General features: G+C 41.5%; 10 non-coding genes across 10 annotated transcripts; all 10 read right to left on the bottom strand.

Annotated features, from left to right (window-relative positions):
- Positions 1 to 1,029: 1,029 nt before the first annotated feature.
- trnaa-ugc (transfer RNA alanine (anticodon UGC)) lies at positions 1,030 to 1,105 on the bottom strand. Its single transcript has one exon. It is a non-coding gene; the product is annotated as a tRNA-Ala (tRNA).
- A 1,401-nt stretch (positions 1,106 to 2,506) lies between these two features.
- trnat-ugu (transfer RNA threonine (anticodon UGU)) lies at positions 2,507 to 2,578 on the bottom strand. Its single transcript has one exon. It is a non-coding gene; the product is annotated as a tRNA-Thr (tRNA).
- A 534-nt stretch (positions 2,579 to 3,112) lies between these two features.
- trnaa-cgc (transfer RNA alanine (anticodon CGC)) lies at positions 3,113 to 3,184 on the bottom strand. The gene has a single exon. It is a non-coding gene; the product is annotated as a tRNA-Ala (tRNA).
- Positions 3,185 to 8,866: 5,682 nt separating this feature from the next.
- trnat-ugu (transfer RNA threonine (anticodon UGU)) lies at positions 8,867 to 8,937 on the bottom strand. The gene has a single exon. It is a non-coding gene; the product is annotated as a tRNA-Thr (tRNA).
- A 482-nt stretch (positions 8,938 to 9,419) lies between these two features.
- Positions 9,420 to 9,491, bottom strand: trnaa-cgc (transfer RNA alanine (anticodon CGC)). The gene has a single exon. It is a non-coding gene; the product is annotated as a tRNA-Ala (tRNA).
- Positions 9,492 to 10,889: 1,398 nt separating this feature from the next.
- trnat-ugu (transfer RNA threonine (anticodon UGU)) lies at positions 10,890 to 10,961 on the bottom strand. The gene has a single exon. It is a non-coding gene; the product is annotated as a tRNA-Thr (tRNA).
- A 6,187-nt stretch (positions 10,962 to 17,148) lies between these two features.
- On the bottom strand, positions 17,149 to 17,221 carry trnat-ugu (transfer RNA threonine (anticodon UGU)). Its single transcript has one exon. It is a non-coding gene; the product is annotated as a tRNA-Thr (tRNA).
- A 536-nt stretch (positions 17,222 to 17,757) lies between these two features.
- trnaa-cgc (transfer RNA alanine (anticodon CGC)) lies at positions 17,758 to 17,829 on the bottom strand. The gene has a single exon. It is a non-coding gene; the product is annotated as a tRNA-Ala (tRNA).
- A 1,405-nt stretch (positions 17,830 to 19,234) lies between these two features.
- On the bottom strand, positions 19,235 to 19,306 carry trnat-ugu (transfer RNA threonine (anticodon UGU)). Its single transcript has one exon. It is a non-coding gene; the product is annotated as a tRNA-Thr (tRNA).
- A 537-nt stretch (positions 19,307 to 19,843) lies between these two features.
- trnaa-cgc (transfer RNA alanine (anticodon CGC)) lies at positions 19,844 to 19,915 on the bottom strand. The gene has a single exon. It is a non-coding gene; the product is annotated as a tRNA-Ala (tRNA).
- Positions 19,916 to 21,065: the final 1,150 nt, after the last annotated feature.

Genomic DNA, 21,065 nt, shown 5'->3' on the forward strand with positions numbered 1-21,065 from the left:
TCATTGAAAAGCTAGCAGACTGGCTGACCGGACTGATATCTCATCAATGATTTAATCACACGGCGTCGCCGGTTCCTTACTCATATGTTCACATACACTGTTATTCTCGGAATCTTCAGAAATTATTAAATTTACACAAGAATCATACTTACTCGGAAAAACTGATTAAAAATTTGGACAGACTATTCGACAATATGCAAAGTTTGATTTAACAGGCTTTTGCTCCTTCTTTTTTTTTTATGGTGCACCTTGAAATCAGTTTTCCGAGTGAGCAGAATTGTTGCCCTCCCCGAAAGTCTTCACCCGTCTTTTTTATTTATTTAATGAATCGTCCTTTCCCCAACTCGCCTTCTCACACCCAAATCAACTCACTTCGACTGGATCGTTAGTAAACTACTCTGCTACCATTTTGTTAGCAATTGGATATGTAGACGGACGAGTCGGTCAAGGATCGATTCAGACAAGGTGGTAAATTGTATGACAAGCTACAGTTTATTCAGAGTGAAGATATCTAGAACAGCGTAATTACGGCTCTCCGCTGGTTCGTACGGAAGCGCAGACGAAGAAGAGGCCGTTACGATCAGTACACCACTATTATATAGAAAAGAAAGTAGGTTGATTCTGGAAGATCGGATCTTTGGATTGGTTCAGCTGGGGTGTAGTCCTGTAGTCTTCCGCCATTGGCTCAGTAGTCTGTCCGTCATCGTAGAATCCTCTTCGGGCATTCAACGTTCAGAGACAACGGAGATCATGTGTGTGTGCGCTGGTTTTGGCCATTAGTGTAATGCGGGCGCTATCCTGTAGGGGACCCCACAGGCTCAACTCTGAGTTGTAGCCCCCCTTAACAATAGTTTGGTCACTACATGAGAAATAGCATTTCTCTAACACCACTTCTGTTACATAAATGTACGAACAGGGATTGAACACATGTTCTTCAGATTACAAGAGCAAATTATTTAGCACGTCTCTGTTTCCTGCTGAGATTTCAACATTCTGGAAAGTAGGAGATGGGCCATTGCAAAAATTGAATGGAGAAGCTGGGGATTGAACCCAGCCAGGACCTCATACATGCAAAGCATGCGCTCTACCACTGAGCTACATCCCCTTTCTGGGAAAGAGAAATGGTTTTTCTTATTTTTTACATTTCACCTATAATTAATCAGGTAAGCTAGTTGAGAACAAGTTTTCATTATCAACTGCGACCTGGCAAGATAAAGCAAAGCAGCGCAACACAAACAAACACAGAGTTACAGATGGAATAAACAAGCGTACAGTCAATAACACAATAGAAGAAAAAAAGAAAGTCTATATACAGTGCGTGCAAATGGAGGTAAGGCAAGAAATAGGCCATAGTAGCGAAGTATTTACAATTTAGCAAATTAACACTGGAGTGATAGATGAGCAGATGATGATGTGCAAGTAGAAATACTGGTGTGCAAAGAGCAGAAAGTATATTAAAAAAATATGGGGGATGAGGGTAGGTAGATTGGGTGGGCTATTTACAGATGGGCTTTTGTACAGCTGCAGCGATCAGTTAGCTGCTCAGATAGCCGATGTTTAAAGTTAGCAGTGTTGCCAACACCTCAGTAGGAAAGTAGCTATTGGCTGTCCTAAAAGTCACTAGAAGTTGCTAAATGATGTCATCCCCTAATTTGCATAATTGTCCATGTGCATGTAATTGTGATGGACACTGTAGGAGTGAGGAATAAACATTGTGGAAGAGACAAAAAGTGAGTAAAATGAAAATGTCTGCAAGTATTCAGAGGGGTCTGAATACTTGCTAAATACAGCGACTAAGTCGCTAAGTTGGCAACACTGAAAGTTAGTGAGGGAAATATGTCTCCAGCTTCAGCGATTTTGCAATTCGTTCCAGTCATTGTCAGCAGAGAACTGGAAGGAAAGGCGGCCAAAGGAGGTGTTGGCTTTGGGGATGACCAGTGAGATATACCTGCTGGAACGCGTGTGCGGGTGGGTGTTGTTATCGTGACCAGTGAGCTGAGATAAGGCGGAGCTTTACCTAGCATAGACTAAAAAGATGACCTGGAACCAGTGGGTCTGGCGACGAATATGTAGCGAGGGCCAGCCGACTAGAGCATACAGGTCGTAGTGGCCATATCAATACAATTGACCCTTTCTTTACACTGTTCTAATGAAAGTACATTTCCATAATATCATCTAGCTTCCATAAACGTCGAACAAGGCTTGAACCCAGGATTGAACCCATGTGCTTCAGTTTACAAAAACAGATGACTTAGCACATCTATTTCCTTCTTAAAATGTCAACATTCTGGAAAGTAGAGTTGTGCAAAAGCTCATTTCACAACTAAATATACTCATCAGAAAATTTGGGGATTAACTTCAGAGAGCATGCATTTCAAGTATTAGCTCTACCGTAGAGGTACATCCCCTTACTATATAATAGCAGGGTTGCCATTTTGAGAACTTTTTTTTTTCTTCAAAGTCCTCCAGTGAAAGAACCTTCCCATGTACCAGCTATCTTTCAGTAAGGAACGGATGGGATTTGAACCCATGATCTTCGGTTTACAAGACCGACGCCTTACCGCTTGGCCACCATGCCACTCTATGCTGCAAGATATTTATCAATATTCTGGAAAGTAGTAGTTGTGTAATGTGAATTTGGCACACAAATAACATCTCTGTTTCCTGTGAGAATTTCAACATTCTGGAAAGTAGGAGTTGTGTAATGTGAATTTGGCACACAAATACTCAGTGGAGAACCTTGGGATTGAACCAAGTACTAAAATAGCATGCACTCCCCCTCTGAGCTTCGATCCAATTTTATTTGCAGATAAAATGCAATATTAATACAATGTACTTTTTATATACACCACTCCATTGAAACTACAATGAAATGATAGCAGCAATTCTAAATACACGCAAGTATGGACAGTCATCTAACCATGAACTTCAGTTTTTGAAAATGATGCAATTGAAGTTGGCAACCATGCCACTTCTGTTACATAAATGTACGAACAGGGATTGAACACATGTTCTTCAGATTACAAGAGCAAATTATTTAGCACGTCTCTGTTTCCTGCTGAGAATTTCAACATTCTGGAAAGTAGGAGATGGGCCATTGCAAAAATTTGAATGGAGAAGCTGGGGATTGAACCCAGGACCTCATACATGCGAAGAATGCGCTCTACCACTGAGCTACATCCCCTTTCTGGGAAAGAAATGGTTTTTCTTATTTTTTTAACATTTCACCTATAATTAATCAGGTAAGCTAGTTGAGAACAAGTTTTCATATTCAACTGCGACCTGGCCAAGATAAAGCAAAGCAGCGCAACACAAACAACAACACAGAGTTACAGATGGAATAAACAAGCGTACAGTCAATAACACAATAGAAGAAAAAAAGAAAGTCTATATACAGTGCGTGCAAATGGAGGTAAGGCAAGAAATAGGCCATAGTAGCGAAGTATTTACAATTTAGCAAATTAACACTGGAGTGATAGATGAGCAGATGATGATGTGCAAGTAGAAATACTGGTGTGCAAAGAGCAGAAAGTATATTAAAACAATATGGGGATGAGGTAGGTAGATTGGTGGGCTATTTACAGATGGGCTTTGTACAGCTGCAGCGATCAGTTAGCTGCTCAGATAGCCGATGTTAAAGTTAGCAGTGTTGCCAACACCTCAGTAAGGAAAGTAGCTATTGGCTGTCCTAAAAGTCACTAGAAGTGCTAAATGATGTCATCACCTAATTTGCATAATTGTCCATGTGCATGTAATTGTGATGGACACTGTAGGAGTGAGGAATAACATTGTGGAAGAGACAAAAAGTGAGTAAAATGAAAATGTCTGCAAGTATTCAGAGGGGTCTGAATACTTGCTAAATACAGCGACTAAGTCGCTAAGTTGGCAACACTGAAAGTTAGTGAGGGAAATATGTCTCCAGCTTCAGCGATTTTTGCAATTCGTTCCAGTCATTGTCAGCAGAGAACTGGAAGGAAAGGCGGCCAAAGGAGGTGTTGGCTTTGGGGATGACCAGTGAGATATACCTGCTGGAACGCGTGCTACGAGTGGGTGTTGTTATCGTGACCAGTGAGCTGAGATAAGGCGGAGCTTTACCTAGCATAGACTAAAAGATGACCTGGAACCAGTGGGTCTGGCGACGAATATGTAGCGAGGGCCAGCCGACTAGAGCATACAGGTCGTAGTGGCCATATCAATACAATTGACCCTTTCTTTACACTGTTCTAATGAAAGTACATTTCCATAATATCATCTAGCTTCCATAAACGTCGAACAAGGCTTGAACCCAGGATTGAACCCATGTGCTTCAGTTTACAAAAACAGATGACTTAGCACATCTATTTCCTTCTTAAAATGTCAACATTCTGGAAAGTAGAGTTGTGCAAAAGCTCATTTCACAACTAAATATACTCATCAGAAAATTGGGGATTAACTTCAGAGCGCATGCATTCAAGTATTAGCTATACCGTAGAGGTTCATCCCCTTACTATATAATAGCAGGGTTGGCATTTTGAGAACTTTTTTTTTTTCAAAGTCCTCCAGTGAAAGAACCTTCCCATGGTACCAGCTATCTTTCAGTAAGGAACGGATGGGATTTGAACCCATGATCTTCGGTTACAAGACCGACGCCTTACCGCTTGGCCACCATGCCACTCTATGCTGCAAGATATTTATCAATATTCTGGAAAGTAGTAGTTGTGTAATGTGAATTTGGCACACAAATAACATCTCTGTTTCCTGTGAGAATTTCAACATTCTGGAAAGTAGGAGTTGTGTAATGTGAATTTGGCACACAAATACTCAGTGGAGAACCTTGGGATTGAACCAAGTACTAAATAGCATGCACTCCCCCTCTGAGCTTCGATCCAATTTTATTTGCAGATAAAATGCAATATTAATACAATGTACTTTTATATACACCACTCCATTGAAACTACAATGAAATGATAGCAGCAATTCTAAATACACGCAAGTATGGACAGTCATCTAACCCATGAACTTCAGTTTTGAAATGATGCAATTGAAGTTGGCAACCATGCCACTGTTAGCAATTGGATATGTAGACGGACGAGTCGGTCAAGGATCGATTCAGACAAGGTGGTGGTAAATTGTATGACAAGCTACAGTTTATTCAGAGTGAAGATATCTAGAACAGCGTAATTACGGCTCTCCCGCTGGTTCGTACGGAAGCGCAGACGAAGAAGAGGCCGTTACGATCAGTACACCACTATATAGAAGAAAGAAAGTAGGTTGATTCTGGAAGATCGGATCTTTGGATTGGTTCAGCTGGGGTGTAGTCTGTAGTCTTCCGCCATTGGCTCAGTAGTCTGTCCGTCATCGTAGAATCCTCTTCGGGCATTCAACGTTCAGAGACAACGGAGATCATGTGTGTGTGCGCTGGTTTTGGCCATTAGTGTAATGCGGGAGCTATCCTGTAGGGGACCCCACAGGCTCAACTCTGAGTTGTAGCCCCCCCTTAACAATAGTTTGGTCACCTACATGAGAAATAGCATTTCTCTACAAAACCCTCTCTTCACGTCTCACCAGAGACGTGACACAACCTAACTGGATCCAGACACAAAGAGAAACTTCTCCCAAGGGGACTATGAAATAAGGCACGGTTTTAAACCAAAATAGATATATATGTATTACATCATGTTCTCCATTCAATCCCACTATGTACTAAGTTGGCTACCAGCCACCTAGGAACTTACAACCCTCATTTTACAGAGCGGAGAACAACAGCTCAAAATAAAAGTAAATGCTTGTCTACATAAGCCAACTTTTTTCCCGCAGGAAAAAGTTGTGATTCCCTCTCTTCACATCTCCAAAGAGATGTGACTTAAACTAGGCAAGTCAGGCGGAATGATCCACTTGCATAACACATACATACATCCCCATAAGGCAACAGCAGATATAATGTAAATCTAATAGGCACTCTCCTCCTCATCCTCGAATTCAAGTAGGTCTTTATCCAGCAGAGGAAACATCTGGGAAGGGGAGGAAGGGTCAATGGCTTTAGAGATAACCCTAGTGGCAAGGGAACGGATGCATGGAATGCAACAGCATCCACAGAGAACTAAAATGGCAGCGAACACCGAAATGGATACCCAAATGGAGGACACCAGGGTTTTATATTTACCAAACGCACTCATCCAGGAGTCCCACATCGAGGTATCCATCCCAGAATGAGATTTCATTTTACCATTGAGCGTCCTCAAACCTTCTAGGGCCATGGTCAAGCTACCATCGGAGGCTGCGTTATTAGGGATGAAAGTGCAACACTGTTCACCAAACATAGTACAAGCTCCACCTTTCTCCGCCAGTAGCATATCTACTGCAATGCGATTCTGGAATGTCATAAGAGAAGTTGCAGCCAGGCTCTCATGCTCCATACCGTTATGAAGGCTTCAGGCATGATGATGCACCCCCCTCAATATTCTATGATATAACTCTCATCAGCAAGCCTGCGACTTTTTCAACATTCTCACCGGTTCCAGCTCCAACTGAAACACCTCATGTACCACACTCGCTTTGTCCCCGACCTCATTCATATCGATATTAGTCCCCGACTGAATATCAAGCGTGTTTCATGCACAGGATTTGATTCTTACAAATCTTCATTTACGCCAGTAAGCAGACCAGTGGGAGACGCAATGGCCCCGCCTTCTGTTCATTCTCTGTTTGGTCCCTTGGTTCTTAAATAATGGCTTTTATTTCTTTCAACTTCCTTGTCTCTGGCCTCCTGCTACGTCCCTCTCAACTCACATTCCATTGTTTTCAGCTGGGCCCCTGTTGGCGGCCACCCCCCTAGATAACCTGCTTGTGTCCATCTTAACTTCAATCCCTCCCAAACTTTCTTTATAGGCGTCCATCGTTCCTTTCCCCCTGATCTATATTCAATTTTGTTCTAGGAACTCATTAAACCTCAGCTTGGAGTATTGGGAGTCGCCATTGTGAATTTGCTTTAAACGTAATTTAATTTAATTCAATCGGAATTTAATCGTAGTTTTAATCGAAATTCTCTCCTTCTATCTGAATATAGTTAGCATATACTTCGCCCGACGTTGATTAGTACCCACGATGTATTCGAAGAGACACTATTGCTCGTGCTCTGCCTTATCTCAGAGCTTCTCCTTCGTATATTCAGGTTGAGAAAAAACCGCATGGGTTTGTATAGCATTATGGAGCGCACAACCAAGGGATCTATTCGACTATTTAGTCTCAATATTTAAATATTATATTCAGATATTATTTCAATTATACATCAGTCATTTCATTCCTGATTATACATTTATACATGTACCTATTAACATAGGTACATAGGTACAATATAGAAGTTTCGGATTTATCCAATATCCCTTATTATAATTCTCTCTCTCTCCCTCTATCTAACCACCAACAATCTTAATGGAAACAATTACAACCACATTGCATTTTAACATAACATAACATAAACAGTTACAAATAGACAAAACAAGACAAAACAGCACGTTATATCTCTGACCCCTGAAAGCCGATCCTTATCAGTGAATTTCTATCAGACTGAGCCGTACCGGGCCACAGGATAAAATTACAATTTATCCCCTCGGCGCCAGATTTGAAGAATAGTAATTAGCTATCCCTACTGATCTCTATTCCTGATCCCTATCGAGCTGACCCCTATCAGAATTATTACACATGTCCGACCCCTATCGGTGAATCTCTATCAGACTGAGCCGTACCGGGTCACGGGATAAAATTACAATTTATCCCCTCGGTGCCAGATTTGAAGAATAGTAATTAGCTATCCCTACTGATCTCTATTCCCGACCCCTATCGGAACTATCACACATGTCCGACCCCTATCGGTGAATCTCTATCAGACTGAGCCGTACCGGGTCACGGGATAAAATTACAATTTATCCCTCGGTGCCAGATTTGAAGAATAGTAATTAGCTATCCCCTACTGATCTCTATTCCCGACCCCTATCGGAACTATCACACATGTCCGACCCCTATCGGTGAATCTCTATCAGACTGAGCCGTACCGGGTCACGGGATAAAATACAATTTATCCCCTCCGTGCCAGATTTGAAGAATAGTAATTAGCTATCCCCTACTGATCTCTATTCCCGACCCCTATCGGAACTATCACACATGTCCGACCCCTATCGGTGAATCTCTATCAGACGAGCCGTACCGGGCCACAGGATAAAATTGACAATAACACTGTCGGAGCCAGAATTTGAAGAATAGAAAGTAGCTATCCCCTACTGATCTGCTATTCCCGACCCCTATCGGAACTATGCAAAGACAAAACAGTGATCAGCTCAGCATTGAAAGCTAGCAGACTGTGCTGACCGGATGATAGGCATCAATGATTTAAATCACTACCGGGGTCGCCAGTTCGTTACTACAATGCTCACATAACTGTTTGTTTCGTGACCGTGAGCTGAGATAAAGCTTTACCATAGAATCAAACTTGACCTGGAACCACTGTAAAAATATGGACAGGGCCAGCCGACTATATGCAACAGGTTGATAACAGGCTTTTCTTACCTTACATTTTTTTTTTATGGTCAATGAAATCATTTCCATTGATATCATTGCTTCCATAAACCGAACAAGTCTTCAACCCAGGATTAGCCCATTTCCTTACAAAAACAGTCAACTTTCCACAACTATTCCTTCTGCAAAACATCAAAGTCACAACTAAAAGCTCATCATAAATATACTCTCAGACCATTTTTTAGCATTAGATATGTAGAGGTACCGTAGAGGTTACTATCTATATAATACAAGGTTGCCAATTTTGAGAACTTTTTTTTTTCTTCAAAGTCCTCCAGTGAAAGAACCTTCCCATGGTACCAGCTATCTTTCAGTAAGGCACGGATGGATTTGAACCCATGATCTTCGGTTTACAAGACCGACGCCTTACCGCTTGGCCACCATGCCACTCTATGCAAGAAAGTATCAATATTCTGGAAATAGTATTGTGTGTGAATTTGGCACACAAATAACATCTCTGTTTCCTGTGAGAATTTCAACATTCTGGAAAGTAGGAGTTGTGTAATGTGAATGCACTCAAATACTCAGTGGAGAACCTTGGGATTGAACCAAGTATAAAATAGCATGCTCCCCTCTGAGTTTCGGCCATTATTGTAATGCAATATTATACAATGTACTTTTATATACACACTCTTGAAACTACAATGAAATGATAGCAGCAATTCTAAATACACGCAGTTTGGACAGTCATCTAACCCATGATGCAATTGAAGTTGGCAACCATGCCACTTCTGTTACATAAATGTACGAACAGGGATTGAACACAGTTCTTCAGATTACAAGAGCAAAATTATTTAGCACGTCTCTGTTTCCTGCTGAGAATTTCAACATTCTGGAAAGTAGGAGATGGGCCATTGCAAAAATTTGGATGGAGAAGCTGGGGATTGAACCCAGGACCTCATACATGCGAAGCATGCACTCTACCACTGAGCTACATCCCCTTTCTGGGAAAGTAATGGTTTTTTCTTATTTTTTTAAATTTCACCTATAATTAATCAGGTAAGCTAGTTGAGAACAAGTTTTCATATTCAACTGCGACCTGGCCAAGATAAAGCAAAGCAGCGCAACACAAACAACAACCAGAGTTACAGATGGAATAAACAAGCGTACAGTCAATAACACAATAGAAGAAAAAAAGAAAGTCTATATACCGTGCGTGCAAATGGAGGTAAGGCAAGAAATAGGCCATAGTAGCGAAGTATTTACATTTAGCAAATTAACACTGGAGTGATAGATGAGCAGATGATGATGTGCAAGTAGAAATACTGGTGTGCAAAGAGCAGAAAGTATATTAAAACAATATGGGATGAGGTAGGTAGATTGGGTGGGCTATTTACAGATGGGCTTTGTACAGCTGCAGCGATCAGTTAGCTGCTCAGATAGCCGATGTTTAAAGTTAGCAGTGTGCCAACACCTCAGTAAGGAAAGTAGCTATTGGCTGTCCTAAAAGTCACTAGAAGTTGCTAAATGATGTCATCACCCTAATTTGCATAATTGTCCATGTGCATGTAATTGTGATGGACACTGTAGGAGTGAGGAATAACATTGTGGAAGAGACAAAAAGTGAGTAAAATGAAAATGTCTGCAAGTATTCAGAGGGGTCTGAATACTTGCTAAATACAGCGACTAAGTCGCTAAGTTGGCAACACTGAAAGTTAGTGAGGGAAATATGTCTCCAGCTTCAGCGATTTTTGCAATTCGTTCCAGTCATTGTCAGCAGAGAACTGGAAGGAAAGGCGGCCAAAGGAGGTGTTGGCTTTGGGGATGACCAGTGAGATATACCTGCTGGAACGCGTGCTACGAGTGGGTGTTGTTATCGTGACCAGTGAGCTGAGATAAGGCGGAGCTTTACCTAGCATAGACTAAAAAGATGACCTGGAACCAGTGGGTCTGGCGACGAATATGTAGCGAGGGCCAGCCGACTAGAGCATACAGGTCGTAGTGGCCATATCAATACAATTGACCCTTTCTTTACACTGTTCTAATGAAAGTACATTTCCATAATATCATCTAGCTTCCATAAACGTCGAACAAGGCTTGAACCCAGGATTGAACCCATGTGCTTCAGTTTACAAAAACAGATGACTTAGCACATCTATTTCCTTCTTAAAATGTCAACATTCTGGAAAGTAGAGTTGTGCAAAAGCTCATTTCACAACTAATATACTCATCAGAAAATTTGGGGATTACTCAGAGCGCATGCATTTCAAGTATTAGCTATACCGTAGAGGTTCATCCCCTTACTATATAATAGCAGGGTTGGCATTTTGAGAACTTTTTTTTTTCTTCAAAGTCCTCCAGTGAAAGAACCTTCCCATGGTACCAGCTATCTTTCAGTAAGGAACGGATGGGATTTGAACCCATGATCTTCGGTTTACAAGACCGACGCCTTACCGCTTGGCCACCATGCCACTCTATGCTGCAAGATATTTATCAATATTCTGGAAAGTAGTAGTTGTGTAATGTGAATTTGGCACACAAATAACATCTCTGTTCCTGTGAGAATTTCAACATTCTGGAAAGTAGGAGTTGTGTAATGTGAATTTGGCACACAAATACTCAGTGGAGAACCTTGGGATTGAACCAAGTACTAAAATAGCATGCACTCCCCCTCTGAGCTTCGATCCAATTTTATTTGCAGATAAAATGCAATATTAATACAATGTACTTTTTATATACACCACTCCATTGAAACTACAATGAAATGATAGCAGCAATTCTAAATACACGCAAGTATGGACAGTCATCTAACCCATGAACTTCAGTTTTTGAAAATGATGCAATTGAAGTTGGCAACCATGCCACTGTTAGCAATTGGATATGTAGACGGACGAGTCGGTCAAGGATCGATTCAGACAAGGTGGTAAATTGTATGACAAGCTACAGTTTATTCAGAGTGAAGATATCTAGAACAGCGTAATTACGGCTCTCCCGCTGGTTCGTACGGAGCGCAGACGAAGAAGAGGCCGTTACGATCAGTACACCACTATTATATAGAAAAGAAAGTAGGTTGATTCTGGAAGATCGGATCTTTGGATTGGTTCAGCTGGGGTGTAGTCTGTAGTCTTCCGCCATTGGCTCAGTAGTCTGTCCGTCATCGTAGAATCCTCTTCGGGCATTCAACGTTCAGAGACAACGGAGATCATGTGTGTGTGCGCTGGTTTTGGCCATTAGTGTAATGCGGGAGCTATCCTGTAGGGGACCCCACAGGCTCAACTCTGAGTTGTAGCCCCCCCTTAACAATAGTTTGGTCACCTACATGAGAAATAGCATTTCTCTACAAAACCCTCTCTTCACGTCTCACCAGAGACGTGACACAACCTAACTGGATCCAGACACAAAGAGAAACTTCTCCCAAGGGGACTATGAAATAAGGCACGGTTTTAAACCAAAATAGATATATATGTATTACATCATGTTCTCCATTCAATCCCACTATGTACTAAGTTGGCTACCAGCCACCTAGGAACTTACAACCCTCATTTTACAGAGCGGAGAACAACAGCTCAAAATAAAAGTAAATGCTTGTCTACATAAGCCAACTTTTTTCCCGCAGGAAAAAGTTGTGATTCCCTCTCTTCACATCTCCAAAGAGATGTGACTTAAACTAGGCAAGTCAGGCGGAATGATCCACTTGCATAACACATACATACATCCCCATAAGGCAACAGCAGATATAATGTAAATCTAATAGGCACTCTCCTCCTCATCCTCGAATTCAAGTAGGTCTTTATCCAGCAGAGGAAACATCTGGGAAGGGGAGGAAGGTCAATGGCTTAGAGATAACCCTAGTGGCAAGGGAACGGATGCATGGAATGCAACAGCATCCACAGAGAACTAAAATGGCAGCGAACACCGAAATGGATACCCAAATGGAGGACACCAGGGTTTTATATTTACCAAACGCACTCATCCAGGAGTCCCACATCGAGGTATCCATCCCAGAATGAGATTTCATTTTACCATTGAGCGTCCTCAAACCTTCTAGGGCCATGGTCAAGCTACCATCGGAGGCTGCGTTATTAGGGATGAAAGTGCAACACTGTTCACCAAACATAGTACAAGCTCCACCTTTCTCCGCCAGTAGCATATCTACTGCAATGCGATTCTGGAATGTCATAAGAGAAGTTGCAGCCAGGCTCTCATGCTCCATACCGTTATGAAGGCTTCAGGCATGATGATGCACCCCCCTCAATATTCTATGATATAACTCTCATCAGCAAGCCTGCGACTTTTTCAACATTCTCACCGGTTCCAGCTCCAACTGAAACACCTCATGTACCACACTCGCTTTGTCCCCGACCTCATTCATATCGATATTAGTCCCCGACTGAATATCAAGCGTGTTTCATGCACAGGATTTGATTCTTACAAATCTTCATTTACGCCAGTAAGCAGACCAGTGGGAGACGCAATGGCCCCGCCTTCTGTTCATTCTCTGTTTGGTCCCTTGGTTCTTAAATACATGGCTTTTATTTCTTTCAACTTCCTTGTCTCTGGCCTCCTGCTACGTCCCTCTCAACTCACATTCCATTGTTTTCAGCTGGGCCCCTGTTGGCGGCCACCCCCCTAGATAACCTGCTTGTGTCCATCTTAACTTCAATCCCTCCCAAACTTTCTTTATAGGCGTCCATCGTTCCTTTCCCCCTGATCTATATTCAATTTTTTGTTCTAGGAACTCATTAAACCTCAGCTTTGGAGTATTGGGAGTCGCCATTGTGAATTTGCTTTAAACGTAATTTAATTTAATTCAATCGGAATTTAATCGTAGTTTTAATCGAAATTCTCTCCTTCTATCTGAATATAGTTAGCATATACTTCGCCCGACGTTGATTAGTACCCACGATGTATTCGAAGAGACACTATTGCTCGTGCTCTGCCTTATCTCAGAGCTTCTCCTTCGTATATTCAGGTTGAGAAAAACCGCATGGGTTTGTATAGCATTATGGAGCGCACAACCAAGGGATCTATTCGACTATTTAGTCTCAATATTTAAATATTATATTCAGATATTATTTCAATTATACATCAGTCATTTCATTCCTGATTATACATTTATACATGTACCTATTAACATAGGTACATAGGGTACAATATAGAAGTTTCGGATTTATCCAATATCCCTTATTATAATTCTCTCTCTCTCCCTCTATCTAACCACCAACAATCTTAATGGAAACAATTACAACCACATTGCATTTTAACATAACATAACATAAACAGTTACAAATAGACAAAACAAGACAAAACAGCACGTTATATCTCTGACCCCTGAAAGCCGATCCTTATCAGTGAATTTCTATCAGACTGAGCCGTACCGGGCCACAGGATAAAATTACAATTTATCCCCCTCGGCGCCAGATTTGAAGAATAGTAATTAGCTATCCCCTACTGATCTCTATTCCTGATCCCTATCGAGCTGACCCCTATCAGAATTATTACACATGTCCGACCCCTATCGGTGAATCTCTATCAGACTGAGCCGTACCGGGTCACGGGATAAAATTACAATTTATCCCCCTCGGTGCCAGATTTGAAGAATAGTAATTAGCTATCCCCTACTGATCTCTATTCCCGACCCCTATCGGAACTATCACACATGTCCGACCCCTATCGGTGAATCTCTATCAGACTGAGCCGTACCGGGTCCACAGGATAAAATTACAATTTATCCCCCTCGGTGCCAGATTTGAAGAATAGTAATTAGCTATCCCCTACTGATCTCTATTCCCGACCCCTATCGGAACTAACACACATGTCCGACCCCTATCGGTGAATCTCTATCAGACTGAGCCGTACCGGGCCACAGGATAAAATTACAATTTATCCCCCTCGGTGCCAGATTTGAAGAATAGTAATTAGCTATCCCCTACTGATCTCTATTCCCGACCCCTATCGGAACTAACACACATGTCCGACCCCTATCGGTGAATCTCTATCAGACTGAGCCGTACCGGGCCACAGGATAAAATTACAATTTATCCCCCTCGGCTGCCAGATTTGAAGAATAGTAATTAGCTATCCCCTACTGATCTCTATTCCCGACCCCTATCGGAACTAACAAAGACAAAACAGTGATCACTCATCATTGAAAGCTAGCAGACTGTGCTGACCGGACTGATATCTCATCAATGATTTAAATCACACCGGCCGTCGCCGGTTCGTTACTACATATGTTCACATACACTGTTATTTCGACTCGTCAGCAAATTATAAATTTACACAAGAATTCATACTTACTCGGAAAAACTGATAAAAATTTGGACAGACTATTCGACAATATGCAAAGTTTGATTTAACAGGCTTTTGCTTACCTTATTTTTTATATGGTGCACCTTGAAATCAGTTTTCCGAGTTGAGCAGAATTGTTGCCCTCCCCCGAAAGTCTTCACCCGTCTTTCTTATTTATTTAATGAATCGTCCTTTCCCCAACTCGCCTTCTCCACACCCAAATCAACTCACTTCGACTGGATCGTTAGTAAACTATACTCTGCTACCATTTCTGTTAGCAATTGGATATGTAGACGGACGAGTCGGTCAAGGATCGATTCAGACAAGGTGGTAAATTGTATGACAAGCTACAGTTTATTCAGAGTGAAGATATCTAGAACAGCGTAATTACGGCTCTCCCGCTGGTTCGTACGGAAGCGCAGACGAAGAAGAGGCCGTTACGATCAGTACACCACTATTATATAGAAAGAATGTAGGTTGATTCTGGAAGATCGGATCTTTGGATTGGTTCAGCTGGGGTGTAGTCTGTAGTCTTCCGCCATTGGCTCAGTAGTCTGTCCGTCATCGTAGAATCCTCTTCGGGCATTCAACGTTCAGAGACAACGGAGATCATGTGTGTGTGCGCTGGTTTTGGCCATTAGTGTAATGCGGGAGCTATCCTGTAGGGGACCCCACAGGCTCAACTCTGAGTTGTAGCCCCCCTTATAACAATAGTTTGGTCACCTACATGAGAAATAGCATTTCTCTACACCACTTCTGTTACATAAATGTACGAACAGGGATTGAACACATGTTCTTCAGATTACAAGAGCAAATTATTTAGCACGTCTCTGTTTCCTGCTGAGAATTTCAACATTCTGGAAAGTAGGAGATGGGCCATTGCAAAAATTTGAATGGAGAAGCTGGGGATTGAACCCAGGACCTCATACATGCAAGCATGCGCTCTACCACTGAGCTACATCCCCTTTCTGGGAAAGAAATGGTTTTTTCTTATTTTTTAAATTTCACCTATAATTAATCAGGTAAGCTAGTTGAGAACAAGTTTTCATATTCAACTGCGACCTGGCCAAGATAAAGCAAAGCAGCGCAACACAAACAACAACACAGAGTTACAGATGGAATAAACAAGCGTACAGTCAATAACACAATAGAAGAAAAAAAGAAAGTCTATATACAGTGCGTGCAAATGGAGGTAAGGCAAGAAATAGGCCATAGTAGCGAAGTATTTACAATTTAGCAAATTAACACTGGAGTGATAGATGAGCAGATGATGATGTGCAAGTAGAAATACTGGTGTGCAAAGAGCAGAAAGTATATTAAAACAATATGGGGATGAGGTAGGTAGATTGGGTGGGCTATTTACAGATGGGCTTTGTACAGCTGCAGCGATCAGTTAGCTGCTCAGATAGCCGATGTTTAAAGTTAGCAGTGTTGCCAACACCTCAGTAAGGAAAGTAGCTATTGGCTGTCCTAAAAGTCACTAGAAGTTGCTAAATGATGTCATCACCTAATTTGCATAATTGTCCATGTGCATGTAATTGTGATGGACACTGTAGGAGTGAGGAATAACATTGTGGAAGAGACAAAAAGTGAGTAAAATGAAAATGTCTGCAAGTATTCAGAGGGGTCTGAATACTTGCTAAATACAGCGACTAAGTCGCTAAGTTGGCAACACTGAAAGTTAGTGAGGGAAATATGTCTCCAGCTTCAGCGATTTTTGCAATTCGTTCCAGTCATTGTCAGCAGAGAACTGGAAGGAAAGGCGGCCAAAGGAGGTGTTGGCTTTGGGGATGACCAGTGAGATATACCTGCTGGAACGCGTGCTACGGGTGGGTGTTGTTATCGTGACCAGTGAGCTGAGATAAGGCGGAGCTTTACCTAGCATAGACTAAAAAGATGACCTGGAACCAGTGGGTCTGGCGACGAATATGTAGCGAGGGCCAGCCGACTAGAGCATACAGGTCGTAGTGGCCATATCAATACAATTGACCCTTTCTTTACACTGTTCTAATGAAAGTACATTTCCATAATATCATCTAGCTTCCATAAACGTCGAACAAGGCTTGAACCCAGGATTGAACCCATGTGCTTCAGTTTACAAAAACAGATGACTTAGCACATCTATTTCCTTCTTAAAATGTCAACATTCTGGAAAGTAGAGTTGTGCAAAAGCTAATTTCACAACTAAATATACTCATCAGAAAATTTGGGATTAACTTCAGAGAGCATGCATTTCAAGTATTAGCTCTACCGTAGAGGTACATCCCCTTACTATATGATAGCAGGGTTGCCATTTTGAGAACTTTTTTTTTTCTTCAAAGTCCTCCAGTGAAAGAAACTTCCCATGGTACCAGCTATCTTTCAGTAAGGCACGGATGGGATTTGAACCCATGATCTTCGGTTTACAAGACCGACGACCTTACCGCTTGGCCACCATGCCACTCTATGCTTCAAGATATTTATCAATATTCTGGAAAGTAGTAGTTGTGTAATGTGAATTTGGCACACAAATAACATCTCTGTTTCCTGTGAGAATTTCAACATTCTGGAAAGTAGGAGTTGTGTAATGTGAATTTGGCACACAAATACTCAGTGGAGAACCTTGGGATTGAACCAAGTACTAAAATAGCATGCACTCCCCCTCTGAGCTTCGATCCAATTTTATTTGCAGATAAAATGCAATATTAATACAATGTACTTTTTATATACACCACTCCATTGAAACTACAATGAAATGATAGCAGCAATTCTAAATACACGCAAGTATGGACAGTCATCTAACCCATGAACTTCAGTTTTTGAAAATGATGCAATTGAAGTTGGCAACCATGCCACTTCTGTTACATAAATGTACGAACAGGGATTGAACACATGTTCTTCAGATTACAAGAGCAAATTATTTAGCACGTCTCTGTTTCCTGCTGAGAATTTCAACATTCCTGGAAAGTAGGAGATGGGCCATTGCAAAAATTTGAATAGAGAAGCTGGGGATTGAACCCAGGACCTCATACATGCGAAGCATGCGCTCTACCACTGAGCTACATCCCCTTTCTGGGAAAGAAATGGTTTTTTCTTATATTTTTTACATTTCACCTATAATTAATCAGGTAAGCTAGTTGAGAACAAGTTTTCATATTCAACTGCGACCTGGCCAAGATAAAGCAAAGCAGCGCAACACAAACAACAACACAGAGTTACAGATGGAATAAACAAGCGTACAGTCAATAACACAATAGAAGAAAAAAAAGAAAGTCTATATACAGTGCGTGCAAATGGAGGTAAGGCAATAAATAGGCCATAGTAGCGAAGTATTTACAATTTAGCAAATTAACACTGGAGTGATAGATGAGCAGATGATGATGTGCAAGTAGAAATACTGGTGTGCAAAGAGCAGAAAGTATATTAAAACAATATGGGGACGAGGTAGGTAGATTGGGTGGGCTATTTACAGATGGGCTTTGTACAGCTGCAGCGATCAGTTAGCTGCTCAGATAGCCGATGTTTAAAGTTAGCAGTGTTGCCAACACCTCAGTAAGGAAAGTAGCTATTGGCTGTCCTAAAAGTCACTAGAAGTTGCTAAATGATGTCATCACCTAATTTGCATAATTGTCCATGTGCATGTAATTGTGATGGACACTGTAGGAGTGAGGAATAACATTGTGGAAGAGACAAAAAGTGAGTAAAATGAAAATGTCTGCAAGTATTCAGAGGGGTCTGAATACTTGCTAAATACAGCGACTAAGTCGCTAAGTTGGCAACACTGAAAGTTAGTGAGGGAAATATGTCTCCAGCTTCAGCGATTTTTGCAATTCGTTCCAGTCATTGTCAGCAGAGAACTGGAAGGAAAGGCGGCCAAAGGAGGTGTTGGCTTTGGGGATGACCAGTGAGATATACCTGCTGGAACGCGTGCTACGAGTGGGTGTTGTTATCGTGACCAGTGAGCTGAGATAAGGCGGAGCTTTACCTAGCATAGACTAAAAAGATGACCTGGAACCAGTGGGTCTGGCGACGAATATGTAGCGAGGGCCAGCCGACTAGAGCATACAGGTCGTAGTGGCCATATCAATACAATTGACCCTTTCTTTACACTGTTCTAATGAAAGTACATTTCCATAATATCATCTAGCTTCCATAAACGTCGAACAAGGCTTGAACCCAGGATTGAACCCATGTGCTTCAGTTTACAAAAACAGATGACTTAGCACATCTATTTCCTTCTTAAAATGTCAACATTCTGGAAAGTAGAGTTGTGCAAAAGCTCATTTCACAACTAAATATACTCATCAGAAAATTTGGGGATTAACTTCAGAGCGCATGCATTTCAAGTATTAGCTCTACCGTAGAGGTACATCCCCTTACTATATAATAGCAGGGTTGCCATTTTGAGAACTTTTTTTTTCTTCAAAGTCCTCCAGTGAAAGAACCTTCCCATGGTACCATCTATCTTTCAGTAAGGCACAGATGGGATTTGAACCCATGATCTTCGGTTTACAAGACCGACGCCTTACCGCTTGGCCACCATGCCACTCTATGCTGCAAGATATTTATCAATATTCTGGAAAGTAGTAGTTGTGTAATGTGAATTTGGCACACAAATAACATCTCTGTTTCCTGTGAGAATTTCAACATTCTGGAAAGTAGGAGTTGTGTAATGTGAATTTGGCACACAAATACTCAGTGGAGAACCTTGGGATTGAACCAAGTACTAAAATAGCATGCACTCCCCCTCTGAGCTTCGATCCAATTTTATTTGCAGATAAAATGCAATATTAATACAATGTACTTTTTATATACACCACTCCATTGAAACTACAATGAAATGATAGCAGCAATTCTAAATACACGCAAGTATGGACAGTCATCTAACCCATGAACTTCAGTTTTTGAAAATGATGCAATTGAAGTTGGCAACCATGCCACTTCTGTTACATAAATGTACGAACAGGGAATTGAACACATGTTCTTCAGATTACAAGAGCAAATTATTTAGCACGTCTCTGTTTCCTGCTGAGAATTTCAATATCCTGGAAAGTAGGAGATGGGCCATTGCAAAAGCTTTGAATGGAGAAGCTGGGGATTGAACCCAGGACCTCATACATGCGAAGCATGCGCTCTACCACTGAGCTACATCCCCTTTCTGGGAAAGAAATTGTTTTTTCTTATATTTTTAAATTTCACCTATAATTAGTCAGGTAAGCTAGTTGAGAACAAGTTTTCATATTCAACTGCGACCTGGCCAAGATAAAGCAAAGCAGCGCAACACAAACAACAACACAGAGTTACAGATGGAATAAACAAGCGTACAGTCAATAACACAATAGAAGAAAAAAAAGAAAGTCTATATACAGTGCGTGCAAATGGAGGTAAGGCAATAAATAGGCCATAGTAGCGAAGTATTTACAATTTAGCAAATTAACACTGGAGTGATAGATGAGCAGATGATGATGTGCAAGTAGAAATACTGGTGTGCAAAGAGCAGAAAGTATATTAAAACAATATGGGGATGAGGTAGGTAGATTGGGTGGGCTATTTACAGATGGGCTTTGTACAGCTGCAGCGATCAGTTAGCTGCTCAGATAGCCGATGTTTAAAGTTAGCAGTGTTGCCAACACCTCAGTAAGGAAAGTAGCTATTGGCTGTCCTAAAAGTCACTAGAAGTTGCTAAATGATGTCATCACCTAATTTGCATAATTGTCCATGTGCATGTAATTGTGATGGACACTGTAGGAGTGAGGAATAACATTGTGGAAGAGACAAAAAGTGAGTAAAATGAAAATGTCTGCAAGTATTCAGAGGGGTCTGAATACTTGCTAAATACAGCGACTAAGTCGCTAAGTTGGCAACACTGAAAGTTAGTGAGGGAAATATGTCTCCAGCTTCAGCGATTTTTGCAATTCGTTCCAGTCATTGTCAGCAGAGAACTGGAAGGAAAGGCGGCCAAAGGAGGTGTTGGCTTTGGGGATGACCAGTGAGATATACCTGCTGGAACGCGTGCTACGGGTGGGTGTTGTTATCGTGACCAGTGAGCTGAGATAAGGCGGAGCTTTACCTAGCATAGACTAAAAAGATGACCTGGAACCAGTGGGTCTGGCGACGAATATGTAGCGAGGGCCAGCCGACTAGAGCATACAGGTCGTAGTGGCCATATCAATACAATTGACCCTTTCTTTACACTGTTCTAATGAAAGTACATTTCCATAATATCATCTAGCTTCCATAAACGTCGAACAAGGCTTGAACCCAGGATTGAACCCATGTGCTTCAGTTTACAAAAACAGATGACT

The sequence above is a fragment of the Oncorhynchus kisutch genome, unplaced genomic scaffold, assembly GCF_002021735.2.
Source record: "Oncorhynchus kisutch isolate 150728-3 unplaced genomic scaffold, Okis_V2 scaffold1534, whole genome shotgun sequence".
NCBI lineage: Eukaryota > Metazoa > Chordata > Actinopteri > Salmoniformes > Salmonidae > Oncorhynchus > Oncorhynchus kisutch.